Raw genomic sequence first — 12,150 nt, 5'->3', positions numbered from 1 at the left:
GTTCGTTTTAGTATTTGACAAAAATAGCAAAGAATTGCAGCTCACAATTCATTTGGCTATTTCTTCTGACATTGTTTCAATTCTGATCTTGCCCTGGCCCTGACTAATCCATATTAAAGAAAGAAAAAAAGAAAAGAAAACTAAGCATTTTCAAAGACATAAATCTAAACTAGCACACCCATTTCAAATGTGTGCATGTGCCTGTTTGTGAGTTAGGGCTGGAAGGGTCTAGCGCATGTGCTTGTACAGTAGGCTATGTGTGTGCAGGGGCATCACAAGGGGGGAGGGGGGCTTAATTATTTAATACTTTAGCTATTGAAAAATAGCAGATAAGCTCACAGCGTGAGTGCCGCACTGCGAGCTTGTAGATTATTTTTGAAAAGTCGTGAAAATGTGTGCAAATCTTTGAATAGGCCTATTATGTATTTTTTAAAGCGAACATCTGTAACGCAAATTTAACTTCTGGGGGGGTCCCTGGAACTAAATATTTTGAGATGGGGGTCCGTGGCCAAATGCATATTTTGGGAGTCCTTCACATTAAAAAGTTTGAGCACCACTAACATAGGTTTAAAAAAAAAAAAACCTTTGAAGGATTTGAAATATTCAAAGGCAGATTTACAAGCTCGCAGCGCGGCACTCGGTGCCACACTGTGAGCTTGTATATCTGCTATTTTTCAATAGTTAAAGTATCCAGGGCCCCGAATTTGTTGCGACACCCCTGTGTGTGTATGCAAGTGTGCACTAGGGCCTGAGTCAGAGGGTGGAGTTCCAAGCCACTCTGAGATATCCCAGACTCCCACCAAAGACATCCTTGACCAGTTTCCTGTAACCATGGCGATGAAGAGCAGTGTCCAATCAGATCTTTGTACTGTGTGTTGGGGAAGTGCACTGTTTCCTGCCCGTTTGGCTGATTTCCTCCCATTGGCGTAAGCTTGGAATTCTTTCCTTGGCCCAGGAAAGCTGCACCAGAAAAACAAAACAGAACTTTTCTTACAACATTTATTTATCGACTTAATCAAATTAACCTTGAATACGACCATCAGTTAAATGTGATTCATGTAAGTAGTGTTTTCTTATTCAAAACTTTCATGTTTTATATCAGGGGAGCATACCACCTCTTTTTGATCTACCAGGTGCTCATATAGGCTATTGGGGTGATCAATTGAGAAAATAACCATTATTGTTTGATTTGCGTAAAACTTTCCTCTGCAAATAGAGATCTAAAGATGTATTATTTATTATTCGTTTTCTTATAAAAAATATGGATTTATTCTATTGTATTATTAAGCAGCTGAGCCTACATAACTATAATAATATGTAAATGCAATGCAATGGCGATTTTAATATGAGGCACTGAATGATCACACCGACCTTGGAAAAAGGCTAGTTGTGATTCTTCTGTTTGCATTGATTACAAATGCTTGTATTTACCTAAAAGGATTATCAGATCTTTATAATGAATATTTCACTTTAAAAAATGCTTCAAAAGAATAACAATAATACATGTAAAAGCTATGTTGCATAAAACACAAGTACTAGTGCCTGTCCAGTTGGGAAATGATTTAAGTGATCTGAGAGAAGACCCAATGAAAAAGAGATTAAAGTCTTCCGCATGTCTCGTCTGTCCTAAAATATATTTATCATAAAGTTGTGTTCTGAAATACTGCATTCTTTTATTGTTTTAATGCATTCCATGCCGTTTTTTGTTTTGCTGTAAACAAATAAATCTGTAAAAAATTAATAGAACAGGTACACATTATTTTGTATCATTATTTTATGCTATAACTATTGAAACATAGCAGATCTACAAGCTCGCAGCGCGGCACTCAAATTTTTGAAAAATCATGAAAATTAGAATTTTGACCCGATTCTATAAGTGTCTTTTTAATCCTTCTAAGATTCTTTTGAAGAAACCTATGTTTCTATGTCAGCAATCTGCAGCCATCGTCAAAGAAAAGGTCCTTTTCACTTAACTGGAGCTCAGTTTGTCTGTTCTTGAGAGACTACTATGTCAGTGGTTCTCAAACCTTTTCATGTGAAGGACCCCCAGACTGATATTTATTTGGCCACGGACTCCCATCTCAAAATATTTAGCTCCAGGGACCCCCCAGAAGCAAAATTTGAGTTACAAATGTTCACTTTGAAAATACATATATTCAAAGATTTGCACACATTTTCACAACATTTAAAAAAATAGCAGATCTACAAGCTCGCAATGCGGCACTCGGTGCCGCACTGTGAGCTTGTATATCTGCAATTTTTCACTGGTTAAAGCATTCAATAATTCTAGGCCTAAATGGGTTAAAAAAGAACGAAAAATAATTCATTTCAACATGTCTCTTTTAGATCTCACAGCATATATCAAGGCCGTTGCAGCAGGTTCCATGGGGATGCATGCATGCCATGGGGTGCATCATACCTCATACCATATCTCTATCTGACACCACCTCTTAAAAGCGGCGTCCAGCAGGATTAAACATGTCGACGGTTCCTGAGGCTGGCGGTCAGGTCACCAGCAGCACGGCTCTCCAGATCCCTCCCCAGCCTGAGCCTGTGCCACTCGGGAGGAACCAGCAGCACCCGGTCAGTGGTGTAACCTAAGTCAGGGGTTCCCAAACTTTTTTGTCTCAGGGCACCCCATAAATATTTTTTTAATCCGAGGCACCCCTACATATATTTATAGCATATCGTTGTTGTCGGGTGGAAACCTTGTATGTGCAAAACCTTTCGATTTCTATTTATCATCTAGCTTGTAGATCGGCTGTTTTCACTAGTTTTGTGCGACGGTCTTGTAGATGAAGCAGGGCTTTGCTTTACCAAAAGACATACACATTTGAAACTTGGAGATAAGATGTTTCTCCCCGATAGTGACGATATTTTAGTGATTATGTTGCGAGGAAAACGTTGAGATAATAGCCATTTTGGTTAGAACTGACTGAAAATAACTTTGTACTTCAAGTTTACAATGATACTAAATATTTTTTCAAGTGTCCAAATAAATTCCAAATATTATCAAATGATCTCGCGGCACCCCTGGACTGCCGTCGCGGCACCCCAGGGTGCTCCGTCACCCACTTTGAAAACCCCTGACCTAAGTGGAAGTACATCAGGTTTAAAAAATCATTTGTACCCGTGTCCACTAAATTGTTGAACGAGGCTCTGAAACAGCACTGACTGAGAGTATTGATCAATCACTGTGCACTTGTGTAATGTTGTGTCCCCCCTGTGGCATGTATTTCTATTATGTATTGTCACTGATGTTTTGTGTGTGGCTGTAGCAGGGGTGAAAGCCCAAGACTAATTTCCCTTGTGGACAAAAAAAGTTTACCTTGACCTTGACCTAGTAAAGCAGTGGTCCTCAACCTTTTCAGGCTGTGACCCCCAAAATAATCATATTTAAAGTGGGGACCCCCGCACCCTGATGAGCACTAAGAGTTGAGGCATTACATTTTGTATAACACAGTTCTATTGTGAAAATAGCAGATCTACATGCTCACAAAGCCTCGCAACGCGAGCCGTTGTGAGCATGTACAGTAGATCGGCTATAGATGGGCTATTTCTGCCTCTAATATTTGACAATTTGGCCAATGTTTAATTTGTCATTTTAGAGGTATTAAAAAGTCCTTAAACTGTCACTTAAGAAAGGTGCAGATACCCTCTACAGACTTAAACTTTATGTTGTTTTGTTTACTGTTGTGACTGAGAGAGAAAACAATGTTGCACATTAAGTTAATCATCTGGGGACCCCCCAAAATAATTTGGGGACCCCCTGGGGTTCTCAAACCAGTTGAGAACCACTGGTGTAAAATAACTAAAGAACATTTACTCATTTACTGAGGTACTTTGCCTTGGGTATTTCCAATTTTCTGTACTTTTACTGCTGCTCCACTACATCTCAGAGGCCAATATTGTACGTTTACTCCACTGCAATTATTTGAAAACTTTACTGGTTACTTTGTAGATTTTGATTATTATAACAAAACATACATTAACCCCTTCAGCCCTAGACCTATACTGTGTACATTTCGGTGTGACACATTGTAAGCTTGTAGTAGATCTGCTACCCCAAATTACTTTTTTTCTATCTATCAATTACTCACCACATGCAGACTTGACTTGTTTTTTGTTTTTTTTGTGTAACCACTGCTGGTCATCAAATTATTGGCTTAGGAATGTGACAAAAAAATAACAAATATCCATGAATTCGAGTCTGCATGATTCATTTGACTCTCTTTTCCCCACCACGTCATCCGGTCCAGGAGATGGACGCCGCCCGGCCCGCGGTCCCTCGGGGCATCATCAACCCTAAGAGGGGGACGGACAGCTCCCTGGAGGCCCAGACGCCACGGCCCCCCAGGAGCTGCAGCAGACCCTGCTGGAGCATGGACGTGAAGGTGGCCGTGGTTCTGGTGACCGTGGCCGGAGCTCTGATCCTGCTGCTACTCTACAGACTCCTCCAGATGAGGCACAGGCAAGTAGAATGTTTGTGTCTCTCCCCCTCTCTCCTCTTCACTAATATTCTAGGTCAGGGGTGGGCAACTTTGATGATGGTGAGGGCCTCTATATTTCCACCTTCACTCCAGAGGGCCACATAGCATATTGCTATGTCCTACTTTGTCATTCTAGTATCTCATACAAAAGAAGCAAAAATAGCAGATCTGCAAGCTCAAAACGCATCGCACTGCGATGCGTTTTGAGCTTGTAGATCGGCTATTTTTGCTTCTTTTGAATTGGAATACTGATTAATTTTTGGTTATTTATTCAATGGAATCCTGAAATGTAACATTTTGATTTAATTTCAAACACATTTAGTCATATACTCGTGTTAACTTTATGAACTTAAATACAAATACATTGGACATAAAAAAATACATTTTAATACTACTATACTAACTATAATATTTAGACTGAAGGAATTAAAGCAGGTTATGTTTGGAATTGTAACAGCTGAAATCAATAATATATCAGTATTCCGGTATCAACCTGCGGGCCGCATTAAGCGCCAGTTGCCCATGTATGTTCTAGGTGTATATTTAGTGTGGTTGCCTAGAGGGCAACACACTATAGTTCTAGTCTAGCTTTCTTATTATTTTCCTGGATAAACAATCCAGACTATTAATAGTAAGTCTATGTCCATTGAGATCAGTGGGGGAGTGGTACTAACTCGAGGATTGGTCGAGCTTCACATGACAATTTGGCTAGAATAAATTGGCAACCACACTCGCAATTTCCCAGAATTGCATCTTTCTAGTATTACTTGCGCCAGCAGAGCGTGCAAGTAGGGTGATGAGTGCTGTCTGTATGTATGTGGCTGACAGTACCAAGGATGGGCCTCTAGCCAATGAGGGAGCAGCGTTCTCAGTGATGTCACCACCAACGAGTACGATCTGATATGAATAACAAGGTGCAAGTTGGCACCTCAACAGAGTGCCAACTTACATACATGAAGACAGCACTGCAGTCTAGTTGTGTTATGTCACTGGTTCTCTGACTTTTCTCTGACTCCCAGATAAATCAGAATGATTTTTCTTTTTCAAAACATTGTTGATATATTTCAAGTGTGTAACTTCGTGCCACGCTGTGAGCTTGTCCATCTGCTGTTTTTTAATTGTAGATAGAATAGAAAATGTTTGAGAACCATTGTGTTGACTACTGTATGTTTTCATGTCGTGTTGTATTGTATCATGTCATGTTTTGAGCCATGTCGTGTTCTGTCCTGATTCAAAGGTTGAAACTGGCCAGGGCCAGGAACGCTCTGCAGTACTACAGCTTCTACCATGCCGCCGCGTACACGTTTCAAGACCCGGGTCTTTCCCACACGTTGCCCACCAAGTACGGGAACGTCCCCGAGGCTATTCCAGTGGTACAAGCGGTAACCGCTGCGACACCCGTTGTTGTCGTTGCCCCGCTGCCGTCGCCGCCGCTGGCCCCTCCACCGTCTCTGCCCTTACCCCCTCCTCCTCCCCCCGTGCTCCTTCCACCTCCTCTCCACCCTCCGCCTCCGCTCCTCCCTCCGACTCCCGCCCCTGTCCCCAGCCTCCTCCCTCTGCAGCTCCCCATCATCCACACCACCCCGCCCAGCCCCCACCTGTCGTGGGGAGCCAGCTCCGACGCTGACGTCTACTCCCGCATCGGGGTGTTCAGGCCGTCCCGGCTCTCCAGCCTCTCGGGGCGGACACAGGTCATCCTGTTTGAGCACTCTTCCCTCTGACTACTGCCGCGCCGCCTCCCCCAGGGCACGGAACACAGCCTAGTGGACAACTCCCAGGAAAATGAGTCTATAAGGTTAATCACAATGTGCCACCCAGAGAATGAAGGACATCGGCGAAGAGAAGATAAAATATGCAGTACTGAACAAGAACAAAATCTTCTGCTAGGCTGCTACTGCTATGATTAATTAATTTCCCTTGAGATTATAACCACTTAAATCCTCTCTAGACTTAGTAAACCGGACCTGAGTTGGCTCTGTACATGGACTGCTTTTTTCCATCTAAACCAAATCCCTTTAGACAGCATTTACTGTATGTTATGTGCATATACGTACAGTGTACAGTACATACAGGGTACAGCAGTGCCACTCCCTCACACACATGGCAGGCAGTAGGCACAGACTAACATACCAAAAGACTTGAGAAAATAGGAAGGTCTTAGGCCTGCTCAATAATGTTTGAAATTTGGCCATTACAGGAAAAGCAAGAACGTAAATAATATAAAGAAAATACAGAAAAATGAAGTTCATCCTTTAGTGTCTATAAAATATAGGTTATATCTGTAAACATTTTATCATTTTACCAGTCATCACAAAGAGGCATGCTCTCCTATATTTGGTTTTCTATGTTTTGTATTTCTCTTTATTTCTTTACTTTTAAAACAGGGATTATTGTGCCATTTTGACCAAAGGCACTTCCGCAAATGTGATACACACTATTGTTACCTGTTGGGAGATCATGGTGACTAAACTCACTTTGATCATTTTAGCAAAAGACAAAGGTATAATAATAATAACAGGTCATGTTCATCAAGCATTTTGTAAGAGGTTGAGTAATGGTTATATAAGAGAGGCTTTTCTCTGCTAGAGACTGTCTAGACTCTAGACAGACTCAACCAGATATAGTGGTTTATTTGTTTGTCTTGTTTTTTAAGTGCTGCCCTACCCAAATGGTTATACCGTAACTGTACCACTGCCTTTTTAACCTTCTGATCTAAGAACTGCTGTGGATCTTCAGTTGAGACTGGAAGAATGGATATATACAGTAGCTCATTGTTTATAACAGGTCTCTTGAGCATGCTAAATCCTGGGTTATAGAATAATAATAATAATCCTTTTTAGTGTACCGATTGGATTAACGCTCACGGCTTTCCACAATTTGTTCACTTTCTTCCTCGTGATATAGTTATTTATATTCTTAACATACTGTAGTGTATCGTCTCATGTTCTTTTAATGACATCCAAAATCAGCTGCCGACCTCGTGATATCCTTAGAAGGGAGGCATTTCCTGGGGTGGTTTTCCTTGAAAAGGTCTCTGTTGGTTTCACTCCCTTCTGTGTTTCCTCTCATTCTCTCTGTTTCTTTTTCTCTACTTAAAGGGTGATGAAACTCCCTCTTCCGTTTCCTGTCCATCCTGCTAGTTAAAAACACATGTGCTTTGAAGAGAGCAGCTGTGGAAAGCGAAGGGAAGCAAGCATAGGAAATATCTCTACCTGCATAACTGTTGTGGGCAGCTTGAACATTTTTTATACTATGGACCTTTCCTTGGACAAAATGTCAGAGGTTTAGGCCTATATACTTTGTTGTGTGCTGCTGTTCCAAGTTGAAAATGACACATCTACAAACGCACAATGTGTCACAGAATCAAGGCGTTGTAAATACTTGGCAGAATATATCTACCAGTAGGGTTCCATTGAGTGACATAGGAAACTCTTGCACATTACTTAAAAAGTTATGTTTCAGCATAGAAGAGTTATATAAATAAACAGATAACTTTCCTTTGACTTTCAAACGTTCATGGGGGTGGCATGGCTCAGGGGTAGAGTTGCTGTCTTCTAACGTTGCTAGTTGCTCTTGGTGAGCAGGTTGGTGCCTTGCATGCATGGTTTCCTCTGCCATCGGTGTATGAATGCCTGAATGGGTGAATGCAATCTCTGTAAAGCGTCTTGGATAAAGGCGCTGTATAAATGGACCAGTTACTCATTACTTAGTTTTCTTTTCCATTTTGCAAAGCATAACACTGTTTACCAGTCAATATCAAATTCTATTAAGAAATAAATTAATAAGCTACTTTCTCTCAGTCATTTTATTTTAGGGCCAAGTTGTTTATCTACACAATAAACACTAGGCTGCATTACATTGCATATTGTTTACTTAAAATGTCAGCATAAATTCATCAAGCTTCATCACTCCCTTCCCTCGAGTTATTATAGGCCTGTTAGGCTACACATTTTTTTTGTCTCCACCTTGTGGCTGAATTTGTTTATATTAACTTTCAGAAAGTAACTTTAGAAGTTTCTTTCTTTCCCTTTCGCTACACTTCTCGACAGGGGCGTCACAAGGGGTAGGAAAGTGGGACTGAGTTACTGGGGCCCAAGGTGGAGGGGCCCTAATAACTTTATCTATTGAAAAATAGCAGATATACAAGCTCACAGCCGCGCTGCGAGCTTGTAGATCTGCTATTTTTGAAAAGTTGTAAAATGTGTGAAAATCTTTGAATATATGTATTTTTTAAGCGAACATTTCTAACTCAAATTTTGCTTCTGGGGGTCCCTGGAACTAAATATTTTGAGATCGGGGTCCGTGGCCAAATACATATCATCTTGGGGGTCCTTGACATAGGTTTCTTGCACACATTTTCACGATTTTTCAAAAATAGCAGATATACAAGCTCGCAGCGCGGCACTCGGTGCCGCGCTGTGAGCTTGTATATCAGCTATTTTTCAATAGTTAACATTCATGGGGGGCCCGCAGTGAATCCTTGTACCCAGGGCCCAGAATTTGGTGTGACGCCCCTGTGCTCGATATAATTTAAGTATTGTTTGCAGATGACCAGGAATGCCTGTGTTTGTTTAGCTTTTTTACACTAGTGAACACTAACCCTTGACATGCCTCATTATTTGATTTGCCTAAATTATGCTCATATTATGATCATACGACACGACAGTGTTGCTCGCTGACAAGACATTAGCAGATCTACAAGGTCACAATGCTTCGCAATCTTTGAGGCGTTGCGAGCTTGTTGATCGGCTCTTTTCTGCCTTCTGTCAGTGTGGCCTTCGTTTCCATTCTAAAAGCCTGATAATTCAATTTAAGCACGGACGTCGGACGGTGTACAGTAGCATTGAATATCGATATGCAAGTAAGCTGAGCAGGAATACGAGTCAAATTAGACCATGTTAATGGGTTTTCTGCATATCAAATGTTAAACGGATCAACAATTACTTTACATTTCAGTATTATCCAAATACCTAATAATTCAGAATGTATTAAATTACAGTTTTCCCCATTGATACCGGAACTCAAGTCTCCATGGCGTGAGTAATGAACAGAAACAAAGTCATTTGGGGGGGGGGAACTACTCCTTTAACTCTAGAACAAATTTGACTGAGCAAATTCCACTTGTAGTTAAGTTGAGTAATATTTGAACTATACTTTGACTCAAGTACCTGTGTTGGGTTACTTTGTCCACCACAGATCAAGTATATACCGTATTATGCAGGTTGTGATTGCCTTGCCTGGCACGAAGCTAGATAAGAGTTAAAAGTAGGCTTGTGCAGAACAGAGTTGAGTCACAGTTTGTTGTTGACCGTTTTTCTTGTATCATAAATTTGAGCCCAGCTCCAGTGTGGTAATGACTTTGCTTCACAAAAGCCCTCGACATAGAGATACATGGTAATTGCATCTTCTGCCGTCCTCTAGCTTTCTTATCTCTGCAGTCAAAGTGAGAGGAAATGGATGCTTTGAGCGTTGCTCTCGGTGCTTGTCTCCTCTGTGCAATGCCAAAACAAGTGTTTTATGTGTGCTCTGTACCCATGGTGGCAATAAACTAACATTTAGAGAGGTGTGTTTGCGGCCCTTGATTGTCACTGAAAAGTTTAAGGAACAAACAACATCATTGCAGTGTCTATGAGCACTTATCAGCCAAATTGTGGTGGGCAGCGCACTATCCAATAAGACTGTGACTATAGACACACATAAATCATAAGCATACAGTATTATATTATTGCGACTGTAGGTCACAGTTTAGTATGTGAAAGGTCACAGCTTGTCCGTATGTCTGTCTATAACGCCTGACACTGTGGTTCCCCTGACACATCACTGTGACATCACAGGTGATATCACAGGTGACATCACCGTGACACATCACAGGCTTGCTTGGATCCTGTGGAAGTGTGGACAAGGCCTTGCAGCGCATGCATGCTACTGGAGTGTGAAAAACCAACAGGCCTGATGGAAAATGCCACATTTGTTTGTCTACGCCTTTCTGTCTGTCTGAGTTTGTGTCTGTGGGATGCCACATACTGTACTAATTAACATACAATTTACGCCCTAACTTCCCCAAAAACATAAGTCCATATATGGGTGTATATTAATAAAGGATAAAATAAATAAAAAGTCCATATATATGGGCATTCCTATATGATGCCCTGTTAGGCTACCCCCTTATATGTAGATCCCTGATGTCAATATTAAGCCCATATCTGTGAATACCAATATATACTGTATACTGGTTCTACAGACAGGGATCTGCTTGTATGGGCATAAAAGGGTACGATATCAGATGTCAGAATAACTGAGTAAGCATGTTTGGGCTCTCACAGCATATCTCCATATACAGTACATGGATCTCCATATATGTGTACCAGGGGTCTCATGGGTAACTGGTCCGATATACATCACTGGCCAGATGGCCAAGAATTGGCACATCGCCCTGAGGCGTCCTACTAGTTGATAGCCGTTCAAATTTGTGTGCATTTAAACGTAAGGGTAAAGAATACAATTATGAGAAAACCTACACGTAATTTATTCCTAAACAATGGATTTAAATTAGTTTTTACTAAATGATTATACATTTTTCATCTATGGCTACCTACAGTAGTGGGCCAACCAAAAGATTAACTAACATGCTTGTGTCTTCCTCAAAATTTAGATGATATTAGACAATACAATAATGCCTTGACTTTAATGTGGAGACAAAGCTAAACACATTAATTTAGTTATTCACTCAGCCATCATTTCTAAAAGTTGGTTTTGTTTCATTTCTTCTTCGTCATTCACAATCTTGTTTTCATATAGCTTTTCCAGGGAAGCTTGCAATGAGCGAGCGTAGGCTACTCTAATCAAGTAGAGTCATATGATATCTATCATATCTTTGATCTTCTGCATGAGTCATGGCTGAGTGAAATCAAGAAGACAGGGCAACTGTAGCACCTGCAGGAGCTTTCAGACCACAAAACAACAAACATCATTCTTATGTCACCGTCTCTTTGAAGTTCCCACTTACAAACCAACTAAAAGCACTGGTTGCTGTGGAGTTCTGGTGGTGCACATGTGTGTGCACACGCAGACGCAGACGCACACACACACACACACACACACACACACACACACACACACACACACACACACACACACACACACACACAGACACACACACACACACACACACACACACACACACACACACACACACACACACACACACACACTCACACTCACACATGCTTCCCTGCTTCCCTTCTCTATCCTGACCCCTGATCATCCATGTGAATAGTACATTCATAATATTGCACCATATATGGTATAGCCACATCCTTATTTTATCTGTTTAATATACAATATTATTTACATTGTACACATCAGAGCTTGTTACTGCATTTTGTGTATTATGCTGCTGCCTGTCTGAAGGTCTCCAGAGAATGTTTAATCTCAATGGGATCACCTAAATCAAAATACAGTATATAATGGTATGTGAATAGTGAATGATTGCCACTTACAACGCCCAAAAGAAAAACACTGAACACTGATAGTGTGCTTATTTTATTTGATGAATTTTGGCAAATATGTTGACTCTTTAATAAACACCATGAACGTGTAGCCTATACTTATTTTTTTACGATACACAATTCAGAAAAAGCAAGATGGAGTGGCATGGATT

The sequence above is a fragment of the Nannobrachium achirus genome (genome assembly GCF_963921795.1).
Source record: "Nannobrachium achirus genome assembly, chromosome: 15".
Lineage (NCBI taxonomy): Eukaryota > Metazoa > Chordata > Actinopteri > Myctophiformes > Myctophidae > Nannobrachium > Nannobrachium achirus.
The sequence above is the reverse complement of the archived record's forward strand: the minus strand, read 5'-3'. Positions refer to the sequence as shown.